Source organism: Ambystoma mexicanum, chromosome 11 (genome assembly GCF_040938575.1).
Source record: "Ambystoma mexicanum isolate Mex_15411 chromosome 11, UKY_AmexF1_1, whole genome shotgun sequence".
Taxonomy (NCBI): Eukaryota; Metazoa; Chordata; class Amphibia; order Caudata; family Ambystomatidae; genus Ambystoma; species Ambystoma mexicanum.
Window position 1 is genome coordinate 1254605009 of NC_090934.1, and position 14310 is coordinate 1254619318.

The 14310-nt window shown below is 45.0% G+C and overlaps 1 protein-coding gene across 4 annotated transcripts in view; it reads left to right on the top strand.

Annotated features, from left to right (window-relative positions):
• The window catches only part of CSNK1G1 (casein kinase 1 gamma 1), a 1083432-nt gene that overhangs the window by 76785 nt on the left and 992337 nt on the right, over positions 1–14310 (top strand). The gene's annotated exons all lie outside the window — the stretch shown is intronic.

A 14310-nucleotide genomic window follows, 5' to 3' on the forward strand; every position in this document is an offset into this window, starting at 1 on the left:
AAACAATAGCTTCGCTTATACATTTGCAATTGTTGCAAATCTGACTTCCTTCCTCCTGCAGTTACTGTGCACAACAACACGGATAATCATGCAGAGAAGAGAGGAAAAATCTGCACACTCATTTAACTGGTTTTCAAAATATGCCTAATTCTGCAGTAGAGAACACATTTTATTAGTGAGTTATAATAAAATAAGGTTTTATTAGTCAGGTTAATGGTTAATATGTTAGCTGTTAATTTTCAAATGTGTCTCTAGCAATATAGGCATTTCAGGTGAAAAATAGTGTGCATATTTTTAAATGAACACGTGTGCTTTTAACTGTAAAAATAGCTTTGCATCTTATCTGTTAAAATCGTTTTTTGACTGAATAGTCTGTCTTTCCTTGTTAATCTGTTAACCCATATAGCAATGCACCGCACCCTTGTGGTGGTGCTGCAAAAAAAAATGCTACTTGTGCAGTAGTGCTGTAATGCTACTTGTGCAGTAGCGCTGTAATGCTACTTGTGCAGTAACATGCCAAATATCCTTACAGGGGACTGGTGCCTCCCGTACCCGTGTGGGAGCCAGTGACCTTTGGGGGGAGGGCACCATGGGCCCCCAACCAAGATCCCGTGGGGTGCAGGACGAGGCGGTGGTTCCTGTGGCCCCCCTATTTTATATTTTTTTTTTCCCCCAACCGGATGAAGCGCCCCCCGGACCTCCACGATTCACCGGTGTCGGTCCTCTCGGGGTTCGGCGATGCGGTAACGGGTCGGGAGGTGTAGAGCGGGTACAGCGTCTCTTCGTGGCTTTTCCGGTGACGCTCGTAGGTGTGGGCCATTCTAGGCCCGGTGTGCGCTATGACGCACTCCGGTCAGCTGTGGACAGTTGGAGGGGTGGTCGTGTCTGACTTCCCCGACCGTATCTTTCGTTGATGCCCGGTTTGTTATGGGCGGAGTTTCCTCCTCCCTCGGGGCGGCCTCCGAATGTAGGGAGGTGAGCGGTCCAAGTTGTTGGGGGCACGGGAGCCCAGCAATCGTCGGTGCCGCAGCAGGGTTTCTCTCACTCAGCAGTCTCAGCCGCTGCTCGTCTCTCCCTCGGCGGTCGCTGCAGCGGGGGGTAACCGGCTGCTTCGTGTCGGGTTGCGGCAGCGTCATACAATGTCCGCCATCTTATGTGCAGGCGGCGACTGGGGGCAGGGGAATGCGGGCAAGTTTAGAAGCATTATGTAGCTCCGAATCTTCAGCTGGATCAGTCTCTCTTGTTGGGAATCTGTTCCCACGCTGTGATAGTTGATTGTCGCATCTAAGGAGTGTCTGCAGTCAGCAGGAAAGGATCGAGATGCAGTGTCTCAGCCGGAGTTCGGAGCCTCAGCCTCTATCCACCATGAGTTCCAGGCCACGCCCCCCCCCCTAGGTTTCCCTAAAATACACTTCACTTTGCCTGAAATGCACCTGTAGTCAATTGTTAAGCGGCAGACTACTACTCCCGCAATGCACTTCACTTTAAATGTTTCTACTGTTCACTGAATTCCTTGGCTTGTCTGATCTTTGTGCTCCTTTTTAGTATTCCAACTGCCTCCAACATCTTGTTTGGTGAAGTGAAAAGTGGATTATGTGCCCTGGTCGGGTGCCTTCATCCTGTAAAGGGGGAGCAGGAACCCCCTCGCTTCTGGGGGTAGGTGACCTACAAATGCATATGCCAGGGCATATCTTGGGTGGGATGCGGGATGAGGAATTGTGGGTGGCTGTGCCTCTCTTGCAAACACCCCCCCCACCACAAGTGTCTTGTATAGTCATTGGTACCACTGACCATTCTACTGTGCCTAACTGCCCCTTTTCTGGTCTGAGGACTTTTTCCTTTTCAGAATTACAACAGTTCAGTCGCACTCAATCTATGGCTTCATGAACATCGCAAAGAGACCACCTTTACCAGATTGAGAGAGATGCCACCATAGCAAACCCGGCTGCCCTGACCTGGGAAACGAGTGAGAATGCTGGCAAATGAAAAGGGGGCAAGGCCAACCACAAGCTTTTAATCCTTGTGCTGTAAAAGCCCATGCCTGGTGAAAAGATTGGCCAAAGAGAACATGCGACAATAGGATGACGACAGGAGAGTAGGTGGCCTGATATACTAGATGACGAGCATTAGGTGGAGCGCAGTGCTGAGGAGTTTGTGGGAGTGTTGGCTGAGCGTACAAGGGAGGTGTTATGTACGAGAGGGATCGAGATCATTCTTGGGGGTACTCGAGGCATTAAGTTAGATAAGACTACAGCCTATACAAGTCCTTATTGGAAGACTAGAAACAGCTAGTAGTGATTACATGTCTTTAGTCCTTCAACACATCATGTTGGGGAGCAGAGTCTCCTGCGCTAGAATGGAGAGAGGCCATGAGAAGAGTGAGACTGGGGGATCCCCTTAGTCTGGCTTCCTACTGTCGTTAAACCGTCGAGCCTTTGATAGTGATAATAGACCTAAACTTCATATCTGGGCCACCTGTGAGTTATGCTCTGCCCCATTTCTTCTCACTCTGGTTGCGTTCACATTGTCTACATCATTTTTGTTTTTGTTTTTTTCTTCTTAAAAGATCCTTGCAGTGTAGCAGCATCTCCTGAGTACTGTAACTGGGGGCTTTAGGAAGCCTCGTTTTGCTTCTGCTTCCCAGGACATCTCTTGTCAGCTTGTACCTCTGCGCCCAACACGGCAAGCTTAAAAATAAATAAATAAAATCATGTTTTTCTCTCCAATAATACCTGGAGCAATCAAACTCCCTTTATCTGGGGGGGATAATTTCGGAATGGATTTCATACGTTTGCACCATTTTCCTAACTGGTTGGCAGAGCTCTTGGCTTTTTGAGGGTGGGGTAAAAAGGGGTCACGGTCCCCTTTGGTTACATGGGTTGTGCTGACCTGGCACTTCGCCTTAAGTCACCTACAGACTTGATTTGAGTTAGTATTTCTCGTGTGTTTATAGACTGAGCGATTTCTTTTGATTAATTTCAGTGAGGTTGAACAGTCAATGCCTCGAATAAAAAACTGTGAATGACAAAAGCATCGAATGCATTTTTTTTCAAAGGTAAAGATTTAATTTTCATTGTAATGAGACTTAAGGGGTAGAAACAGAGGTTTGGGGGGGGGGGGCATTGGAGAATACATTTGATACTTTTTTTTCGTTGCTTTGTCTTGGATGCTTTTGGCATTCGATGCTTTGTCATTTGCCATCACAATAAACCAGTTGAACACTATTTTTTTTTTTTAAGAGAAGTCAGGTGATGCCTACCTCCTAAGGTGCTTGCCGTGCTCTTCCCGCCAGACGGTGGACCGTGATGAGAAAATAAGATTCTGGTCCAGATCCATGAACTTCCTGTGAAGAGGGAAAGAGTGTGGTTTTGAACACTTATTCTGTTTTGAAATTATTATTTGCACTACAACAGAGTATGCACGTGGGAAGACCATACATCGTCTGTTATCGTTATAATCACATCTTAGATGGATATCAAAGAGGATAATTGGTAACTATATCAGAACAGGGTCAAACATAAGTACGACTTTTCTCTTCATAAATCTGTGAGTAGTAATAACGTGCATCGTCCCACGTTTACCTTCAGACGAGTTAATACTACATGTCTAATTACTATATTGAGCTACATTGTGCATCCATACATTTTTTTGTTTTCTCTTACTGCTGCATTAGGCATTAAAGGCTTCTATCAAGCAATGCTAGAAATTGATGAGTTTGCGTCTGTTCGGGACTTTGTTGTGGAATAAGGGAGATGGGGATTGGGTGGGGTGGAGGTGCAAGAGTTACCAGAACTAGTTTGCATAATGCTAGTTGAAAGCCTGCTCGCTGTGGCAGGAAACTGGTTTCCAGGCCGGAACTCCAAGGAGGAGGTGCCTGATAGAACGTCTGAGCTTTGTCTGTGTGTGGCAGGAAACTACTTGTGTGAACTGAAGAAAGAAGGGCAGCAGGAAACGTGTTAAGAGTCGGGTACGCACAGATAAATGGAAGAAGGACACTGCTGTAATGTTTCACGCTTGGAGGAAGGAAGGAGTTTAAGAGTGAGTAGAGGAAAGGGAGTTGGATATCCTTCCTCAATAAGAAGCATTCATTGGCAGAAGCCCGCCAATTCATCACTTCTTTTCCAGAAAGTATTTAGCCCCCAAAATCATTGGCTATTACTGATCGGAATAGTCATGCCCTGACAAGCAGCAGAAGACAAGTGAGCACAAATAAGAGATGAAAAGTAGCATTACAGGGCTTCTAACGGTATGATGCCTGATAGTCTCCTCTGGGCACCATCTCGTAGGTTATCCATGTTGGCATAAACCTCGATTTGGCCCCCTCCTTGAAATTTGTGAAAAATGTTGATTTTAAAAGTGCCACCTTTTTTTTCAGGATTGTCCTCCAAGAAATAGCATACCATGTAGAGGCGTTCTCTTTGGACTGTTTCTGGTTACACCATACATTGAGAGGGGGGGGGGGCTACAGCAATGATAGTGATAATCTTAGCAGACCACATACCTACCTCCCTTTTGACTTTTCTTAAGAACCAGCCTAAGTTGTTTGATCGGGCAGCCATCGGTAAAGGGACTGGTCTCTGCAGAGTTTCATTGCAGCTTTTTACCATTACTGGGGGAACAAGTAATTGCTTGTGCTGGGTGTGGGTCACACGTGAGTAACTCCAGTGTTTGCAAGTGAGGAGGCGTTAATGGGAACCTCGAGCAGATATTTATTTATTCTTGGTGGTGTTCTGACCCCTTTAATTCCAAAGCAGTCCAATGGTGTTTTTGTGCTTGTTGTAGCTGTTGCGGGTGATAACTGGCGGACAAAGTTGTCCTTGTACTCTGTATCATTTGTGAGTGTTAACAATAATATTGTTTGCATATTCCTTTTCAGGTAAGCTGTAGTGTTTCAGAATATAAGCTATAAACCACATAGATGTTGGCCGTTTCGGTTCCTGCGGGTATTAGCCATACACCACCACCACGATACTTGTAGAACGTTTTGACAGTGTGGTGTGGCCTTTAGCTACTACCTACCTTCTAAGTCTTCTGAGATCTACACGAGAGTAAGTTCCATCTGTGCTGGTGCTGTTACATTCAATGAACAGACTTGTCCGGTGGCAGCCAGAACTGAGCACTTGCTATTCAGATACCTAATGCATTCGTTAACTGCTGACAATTTGTAATGTCCAACTCTCCTTTGGTTGGCATGCAATTTATATTTTTTTTTTTTTTTTTTTTTTTTTTTTTTTACAATTTGTTTTATTTTGTATAATACTTTGCAAAGTTTAACTTTTTTTATGGTGGGTAATTTTTTGGGTTCCATGTTATAATGTCACCACAAAAATCTCGCCATGCAAAAATATCGCCGAAAAATGGCCGTTTTTGTGGCGACATTATTGTATGGAACATGCGGGGGCACCCCCGCAACCCCATCTTTTTTTGCCCCTGTCACCATATATATGGTCACCCATATAATATCGCCACAACCTTTTCCCGGCGCTATTATTTACGGCGACCATATATATATATGGGGATAATATTACCTGATACCATTTTTTTGTATGATTGGAGTGGTTAGAGTTGATTAAACTGTATTTATGGTAGATTGTACTTTCCTCTAACTTGAAAAAAACTATATAAGTAGGCAACACGTCACGGGTTTGGAATTGAGGGGCGGTGAAGGCAATCTTAGCTCCTGCTTGTAGCCAAGAAGAGCTTGGTTAGCTTGAAACCAACTGCTACCAAGAGTGACTTTTTGCTCCCCAGGCGAACTGATGTCGAATAAATATTAGAATTTAAATCTGTGCATTTGGGACAATATTTAAATAAACATTTTGTCAATATCAAGACATTTAAAGAATAAGGCTATTGCGGAAATGCTATGTACTAGCTCCTAGTTCCCCAGTGGGAGCTCCTGGTCACTGGCTAATGCTGGATACCCGAGTTACGTTTTGCTCCTTCTTATTCAACTTTAATTTTCTATCCCTGCATCCTTGGACCTCTGAATTAAATATTAAGTGATTAGACCATACTCTTATGTTTCTAATGTGTGCTACTTTTTTGCGCTCCCCACAGATCACGCTGTTGAAAGAAAAGGCAATTTAAACTTTCCGTTCCATAGAAGACGCCATTTGCAAACCAGTAATATTAATGCCTGGCTGCTCTGCTAGGATATTGGCCTTACTCGATCATAAGTATGCACCCACGGCTTGGGACTCTGCTGACGTTTATATTCAAGTAGTGGTTTGTAGGCATTCCTGTCATGGCGGAAGTGGTGTAGTTGATCACGGGCCCCGGCTTTTCGGCTCAAGACCAGTCTTTTTGGAATGTAAAAGTACACTCGTGGAAGGAGAGCAAATGCTTGTATTTCCTGTGGGGTGCTGCTGCCAGATTTTAGGGTGATGGCATTAAAAGGATAATTTCGCAAACCAAATGGGGAACTCCGGGATACACCAGTATAAATGTTAGTGTAAGGATGGAGTCCTAGATGGTTCTATGTTCGCTGCATCCATCATTGGTCATTTGAAATTTGTAAAAGGCATGGTACTAATTGGGATATTTTAGTCATGGCTGCATGATCGAGATCAATAACCATTAGTGCATTCTGCACAGCAGCTTTGTATCTTTAGAAATGGTTTTTAACTTTGATTTGTTTATGTTGTGTTTGATCATGAAATAATTGGAACTGTTGCTGTATATTAGTGTTTGTGTCTGAGGGGTGTGTGACACACCGTTACTGTAGTCGGATACATACCTAACCTGTGTATTTTTGTGGGTTAAAAGGTATTTACATTGTTAGATTGGTTTTCCTTTAACCGAGGGGCTGCCTGAGCGTACCGAGCTGCCTTGTACCGTCAAACGCAGCTTTTCTTGGTCTGTTGCTCCCATTCCAAGTGAGGAATTCCATTAGAGAGATTTCCCAGTAAATCCTCCCCTTCTCTTTGGGAAGTAGTGTGCGTTAGGGTAGTGTGGTTTCTGGCCCCCACGTGGTGAGGATGCCCCGTGGTGCGGGGTGGCCTGGTAGGCCCATTGTTTACATGTAGCTCTGGGCGGCAGTGACCACTCGAGACATGAACTGTACTGCAACTGCTGAGCAGAAGCCTACTCGGCACCTTTTTATTGCAGTTTCATCCTCAACATGTGACTTGGCATGAGCTCTGTGGCTCGTTTCCTATGTCTCCATCCCAAAGGGTAAAAACAAATAATCCACACAATAACATCACCTTGCGTGTGTTGGGTACCTAAAACTCACCCTGCACTTGTGGATCATTTTTTAAAACACTACAATAGACACTATTTACAGGGGGTTCTGTACCAATGTTTGGGTGGTTTAGTGTCAACCACGCCATCCTGATCAGTCGGCTCTGAGAATCTGGGCGTCACGGATCAGGCCCTGGAGTGGGTGACCTTCCTCTTGGACCTCCCCTCCCAGGTCCAACTTAGTCTCTCCTCGCTCCCCTCTCCTCTCTCTCTCTTTCCCCCCACCCCTGTGGTGTTCCCCAGGGCTCTATCCTGTCACCCTGGTTTTTCAACCTGTAGTTGGCACCTTTGGCCCACCTGATCTCTACGGTCTCCTCTAACTTTGTTATGCGGATGACACCCTGCTTTCCATCAGGCTTCCCTCAGCCGCCGCCTCCTTTCTCGCTCGTTCCCGACTGTCTATCCGTGATTCAGGATTGGTGCGCCTCCAACAATCTCTGCCTTAATGACAGTAAGACGGAGAGCCTTCTCATTGGGGCCCCTGTTTTCCCCTCTGTGGCTGCCCGCCTTGGGCCATCTTCCTTCACCTTCCTGCGAGGCAAAAAACCTTGGTGTCCTCTTCGACTCATCTCTTTTCTCTCCTCACATCTCAGACGTCGCCAAGAAGTCCCACTACTAGCTACACATCCTCCAAGGCACTCTACGGGTGAAACTGGACAGATTTGGTGGTGGCGGGGGTGGGGGAAAGGGGGCATGTATTCCTGCTGGCCTACTACGTCTCTTAATTGTCCTACTCACAAATTCCAACATTAGGGTTTTGCTGAACAGAGAGGGAATGCTGTCAAAGTATGTGGACCTCAAGGAGTGTCCAGCAGGGCTGTTTTCTAGCAGCCTGCCTTTTCAACCTGTACTTATGCGACATAGGTGAATACATAGTTACGGTCGTATTGGCAACTCATATTTGAAAACCACTTGGCTTGCCTATGTGGACGACTTAATAATATTAAACATAACACCTTTTTTGTCTGCAGCGGCTAATAAATGCCTTTACAGCATTTGCAACAGCCCATAACTTGAAAGTCAACCCCATTAAAACCTAAGTAGTTTCCTGCATGGCCAAAACGAAAATGCTCGAAGTTTAATTGGTGTGTGGGATCTGAGCCACTTCAGTGGGCCGCTTTATTTATTTGGGTTTTCACACTTATGCCACAGAGAAAAAGGTCATTATTAAGGAGTGGCTTGCGTCTCGAGCGACCAGCATGTCCTATCGACTCAAACGGCTACACCAAGTATGGCAAATTCTCCCTCCTTCCCTGTATTAAATTTTACGAGCAGAAAATCTTCTGTGTTGGGTCTTAGAAATTCTCCCTATTGTCGAGGGGAAACTATGGAGGAGAATCCTTCATGTTCCAAACTGTGTTCCGCAGGTTGCTATGAGATACAAACCAGGCATTTTCTCCTTTAAAGAGTTGTGCACAATGGAAATATTTGCCATTCTATTACAAAATACTGAGTTCAATCACAGTCCCCTCTTTATACACCGATATTAAAAAGATCATTGCGGACAAGGGACGTATATTTCTATGTGCATTTTCAGATGTTTGTTTGGGCATCTTGGCTGGTCTGGGGTTCCCTACCAATGATTTAATCGAAAACCCAGTCCATGTAAAGAAGAACTTAGGCAGCATAGGGCATCCACGATTGATTCCCTTCACTCATACAACTCTTTATCCCATCTGAGATTTGATTTCAAAGCTGCCGACATAATTGTCGCCTATTTGACCATCTATCCACAGCCCGAAGGTTACTTGGATTTGAATGGAACCTCGTTCCAATTGGGGAGATGGACCTTTGGCACTCACACCAACTTCTGCATGTCGTTTTTGTAACACCCCACTCCTGGTAGGGGCTCCTTTACTATCTGCAGGCAAACATGAGGTATACCTTGTGACACATTTCTTCTCCCCCCCCCCTCCTCCCCCCGAGGCCTTTTGGTATCGTCTCTTGGCAGGCCGCACAACCCCTTTTGGTTTTAGCGGTCAATGGCTACTTAAGAGCGCTAAAACTGGAATAAACACGTGTAGTTGATTAAATTCATAATGGCGATAAAAGCAGATTCAATGAAATTTTACTGTAGAGATCTGATACCAACTGTAACTAGTGAAATGTTTTTTTTATGCATTCCCACTCATTGATTTAATATTCTCTTAAACTCTTGTAATGTTTTTCGAAAAAAGGTTCATGATTGTGAAATTGTATTTTGTTGACGGTTAGATGATAGCCAAGTGACGACAAAATAAAAACATGTTTTTAAAAGGGACGTTTCCCTTTCTCATTTTCCCCCAGGAGCTCACTGTCTCCAGAGCCCTGGATTTCTCTAGGCTGGACTACTACAACGGTCTTTCTCAAACTGCCTACCTCTACTCTCCGCAACGAATCCAGAACAGGACTGCAAGACTTACCCTTGACCTCAAGCCCAGAGACCGTGTCTCTCCAGCCCTGAAACCTCACCACTGGCTCCCGGTGGCTGCAAGGATCAAGTTCAAGACCCTTTGCATTGTCCACAAGGCTTTCTGGGGTCTGAACCCACACTATATTCAACCCTCTCTTCCAAAATACCGTCCTTCTCGAGCCCTTCGCTCAGCTACCTCCAACTCTCTATGGGTTGGACGCTTCTCCAGGCAAAGAGTGGGGGGTAGATTTCTCTCCCCTGCAGGTGCCTCCCTCTGGAATGGCCTCCCTGCCCCTCTCAAACTGAGTCGGACTACCAGAAGTTCTCTCTCCCACCTTTGCTGACCTACCTGTCTGCTGTACCGACTGGTTGCTTGGCTCCTCTGAAGTCTCACTGGGTACCAGGCTTTCTTGCTCAGTCACCCTTGCTCTAACTCTGAGCCTACCACGCACTTGGGGTAGCTGTAACTGTAACCCTACAGTCTCTTGTTATCCTTGAACTACACAGCCATGCTGCCCTGGCTGCACTTACTCGGAGCATTGCTGCCCTGTTTTCCCCTCCGCTGGCCCTTGCAGCCCATCACACCTCCCTTTCCCCTTATGTATCTTTCTCACACTTGCACGATCTGAATGACACAAGACCTAGTAAGATTGTTTGTCTTGTCCTCCCTCTGTCATCCCTCCCCTCCCTTGTCGTGCCTAGAAACACTTGTGTACAGGCACGTTATAAATGACATATCATATTGTCTTGTGAGTGATGGTGGCTGCTACTTGACGCACTTTCAGTTCTAGCCAGCACTGGTGACGAGCTACTTTACTTGGCCAACTTTAAACCGGAAAGTCCTACTCTGGATCACAGCTTACCATACGAATTGCTAATAAGTCCGCTTTAAGCGTAGTGAGTTTGCGGTAACACTGCATTGTAAAAACTCCTTTTTGTCAGGATATCAATTTACACACATTGAGGGGGTACACCACCCTCATTCCTAACCCACAAGATTGGGGATCACCACTGTGGGGGGGTCACATCGGCAGATCGTCATAGGGCAGTCCCTCTTTGCCGGTTTACTCAAGGTGCAGTGCGATCTACTAGCCGGCAAAGCCACGCCTGGGGAGACCAGGGATACAATCCATCTTTCTCCCTTTCTCCTGGACGGGCCAAGGCGGTTGCATCCTTATTGCCTCCCCCAGGCGAAAGGACGCTGTAGTGGGCTCTGGGGTACAGCCACTGCGGTAGCGGTTCCTGCTGTGCCACTTTTCTCTCGCTGACGGTGCTGGGTACGTGCCCCGTTGCATGACCTGCTCCTGGCTCTTTGGCTGTAAGGATAGGCAGCGTCATGGTTGTGGCTACTGGGAAACCACTGCAGTGACTGCTCTTGTCGCGCTGTTCTTTTTCCCCCTCAGGCAGGAGTATTCTTTGGGCAGTGCACCTTCTCCCAGCCTTTAGTGCCCTTTCCTGAGGCAGTGCATGCTTCCCCCTGACAGGAGTGCCTCTACCAAGTGTCTAGAGGGGCAGGCCACCACCTCTGTTCTCCCAAGGCAGGAGTTGATCCAGGTACTGCATATCTCCTGCAGTCAGGAGTTCTGACCTCTGTGATCGTAGCAGCAATCCTTGCCGCACCACCTCTCTTCCGCCATGCAGGAGGTCCTACTTCTCTTCCCCAACCCCTCCCCACCCGCCAGGCAGGAGTTTGCACCATGTGGCGACATTGGGCTACCCCACTCCGTGTAAGCGCCGACGCGTAGGGGCCAGTTTAATACGGTGAGTGCTCTGCCCTCCCTCTTCCTTCCTCCAGATCATTACAGGTAATCTTTACATGCATAATGTAATTTTCCCTAGGTAAGGATGATAGTAGACAAGGGAGTGCGGAAGGAGCTGCCTTGTGTTACTGAAAATAAGGGGGCACATGGACCTATAAGGGGGGGAGGATGAGGGGAAACACACTAAATCTCCAGAGCTACATCTGAGGCTAAAAGTGGGGTTGTTGAATACTCTGTCCATGGTCAAGCATGCAATCAATATAAATGATTTGATCTTGGAGAAACAATTAGATATACTATGTGTGACAGAAACATGGTTGAAGGACCCTATAGGACCTACTTGTGCTTTAGCTGTGCCTGAGGGTTATACAGTTTACAATGTAAATAGAGAAGGTGGCAAGGGAGGTGGTGTGGCCATTTTATAGCTAGAGAGGAGCTGAAAATGTTTAAAGTCAGCTTTAGCTGTAGTGGTTGTGAATCCATCCAGTTGAAACTGGTATTTACTCCTAACTGCCTTTTAATATAGTAGTGCTTTATAGACCACCTTCTTTGGTCTCAGAGTTTGCTAACGAGCTCTGCTCTCAACTTATAAATTTAAAATCAACTAATGCATCTACGTTAGTAGGAGGTGATTTTAACTACTGGAGAGGGAATACCAAAGACAAAAGCTATTGCCGTGGAAAAAACATTAAAAAACCTTGATTTTATGGTAATCAATAACAAGCCCACAACACCGCAAGGGAACCAACTGGATTGGATCCTAACCCAAAACCTTCAAACTCATATGATCTCCACAGAACCATGTATTTGGAGTGCCGGTTTCCTGGTATCTTTAGAAATAGTATTGCAAACTCCACTAAAACAGAACCCTCATATTAAGGTTGCAAGCAGAAATTTCAAAAATTTGAAGGAAGACCAACTTCAGCTCTGTTTTTGATGAAATTTCACAATCATTTCAGGCTCAGAACAGCTGTGAGATGTTGCTAAATAAATGTATAACACAAATTCAAGACTTGGTTGATCAGGGGGCACCACTGAAAACCAAAATAACCAGGAAAGATGGTAATAACCATAAATGGTTCAATACAGAGCTGGACACAATTAAAATGGAAAAAAAAGAGCTCTTGAAAGAAAGTGGTATCAAGATAAATCTAAGGAAAACAAAGATAATTGGAAGTTGGCAAATGAAAAGTACAGAGATAACGTAAGGTTAGCTAAGGCGAACTTCTTTAATAAAGAAATTGAAGCAGCATCTAACGCCTACTAGTAAGCTTTTCAAAATTTTTAAAAGTGTTGAGAAACTAAAAAATCTCACTTCACCTTTTTTACCATCCAAGGAAGATTGTGACATTGTGAAAAATGCTTTTGCAGCTAAAATAACCAAAGCTAGACAAAAGATAATTAATGCTAGGAAAGCTCTTAGCCAGGAAACTCCGATAAAGGAGTGCAATAAATATAGTGGACTGGATCATTTTAATTTTGCTATCATTACAGAAGCAGAACTACTGGAAGTTTAGGTCAAATGACAACCACATTGTGTGCTGAAAATGTGTTACCTTCCAATATTATACTTCAAAACAAAGAACTGTTTGCACCTATTCTGCTGAGAATAGTTCATGCCTATTTCAAGGAGGGTATAGTACCGAAAGAGATTAAAAAGGTTACTATTACTCCTTTGCTAAAAAAGGTAGGTTTGGATCCAAAGGACCCAGGCAATCTTCGCCCCATCACAAATTCAAATGTTATACTCCAAATTATGTATAGAATTGCTACATTGGAATTACAAAAACATGTAGAAAAACAGACCTCTCTACATCAACAACAATCTGGTTTCAGGGCGTTTCACAATACAGAAACGGCAATGATAGACCTTCAAAATCATATGCTGGGCTTGATCGATAAAGGAAAAATAGGGATTTTAATGCTACTGGATCTCAGTGCGGCGTTTGATCGGGTAGATCATTAACTATTAGTAGAGGCACGGAGGGATACTGTGGGATGTTCCAAGGTAGCATTGGAGTGGTTAGTATCCTTTCTAACAGATCGCCAAGCCAAAGTGCATTGGGGGAAAAATTTCTCGGAGGCCATCTCAATCCGATTTGGGGTCCCCTCAGGGAGCAAGTCTCTCACCCATGTTTAATATATATATGCGAAGTCTGTGTCACATACTGGTTGAAGCCGGTATGTTTTTCACCAATTATGCGGACGACACGCAGTTTATCATTGAGATAGAGGGTTCACATATTAAGGATAGCGAGAAGATTGCAAAAGTGTATAGTAAAATGAATGGATGCAGCAAAATTGGATGTGTCTCAATGACACTAAAACTGAATTTATGCTGTTTAGGTCCAGTCGAATAATGGCTAAGCTTGGGAATGAGTACGAGACCTTCCTCATAAATGAAGCCAAGCCAAAATTAAAGTATCCAACCAGGTTAAAACTCTGGGGATGATGGTCAATTCCTCCGTCAACTCAGAAGCCCAAGTGAATTATCTGCATAAAAATACAGCTCATCACCTGCGCCTCATGAAGGCCATCAGTCTGTATCTTAATGAATCCAACATAGCAACTATGGCAATGCCCTGCTAATAGGTGCCTCTGCAAAAGACCTAGCCAGATGCCAAAACATAGAAAATGACGCAGTGAGGTTTGTGAAGAAACTAAGGAGAGGTGACCACACTACCTCGGCCGGGAGATCCCTACACTGGCTTAGGGTAGAAGAGAGGATAAAGTTAAAAGCTATGACACTTGTTCACAAGTGCCTTTTTGGAAAAGCTCCCAGCTATCTTAAAAACCGATTGGAAACGTACATCCCACAGAGACTGTTAAGGTCGGAAGGTAAAAGTCTACTCATAGTACTTAAACATAAGCTCAAGACAGGATTGGGCAGGTCATTCGTAGTATTGGCAGCAC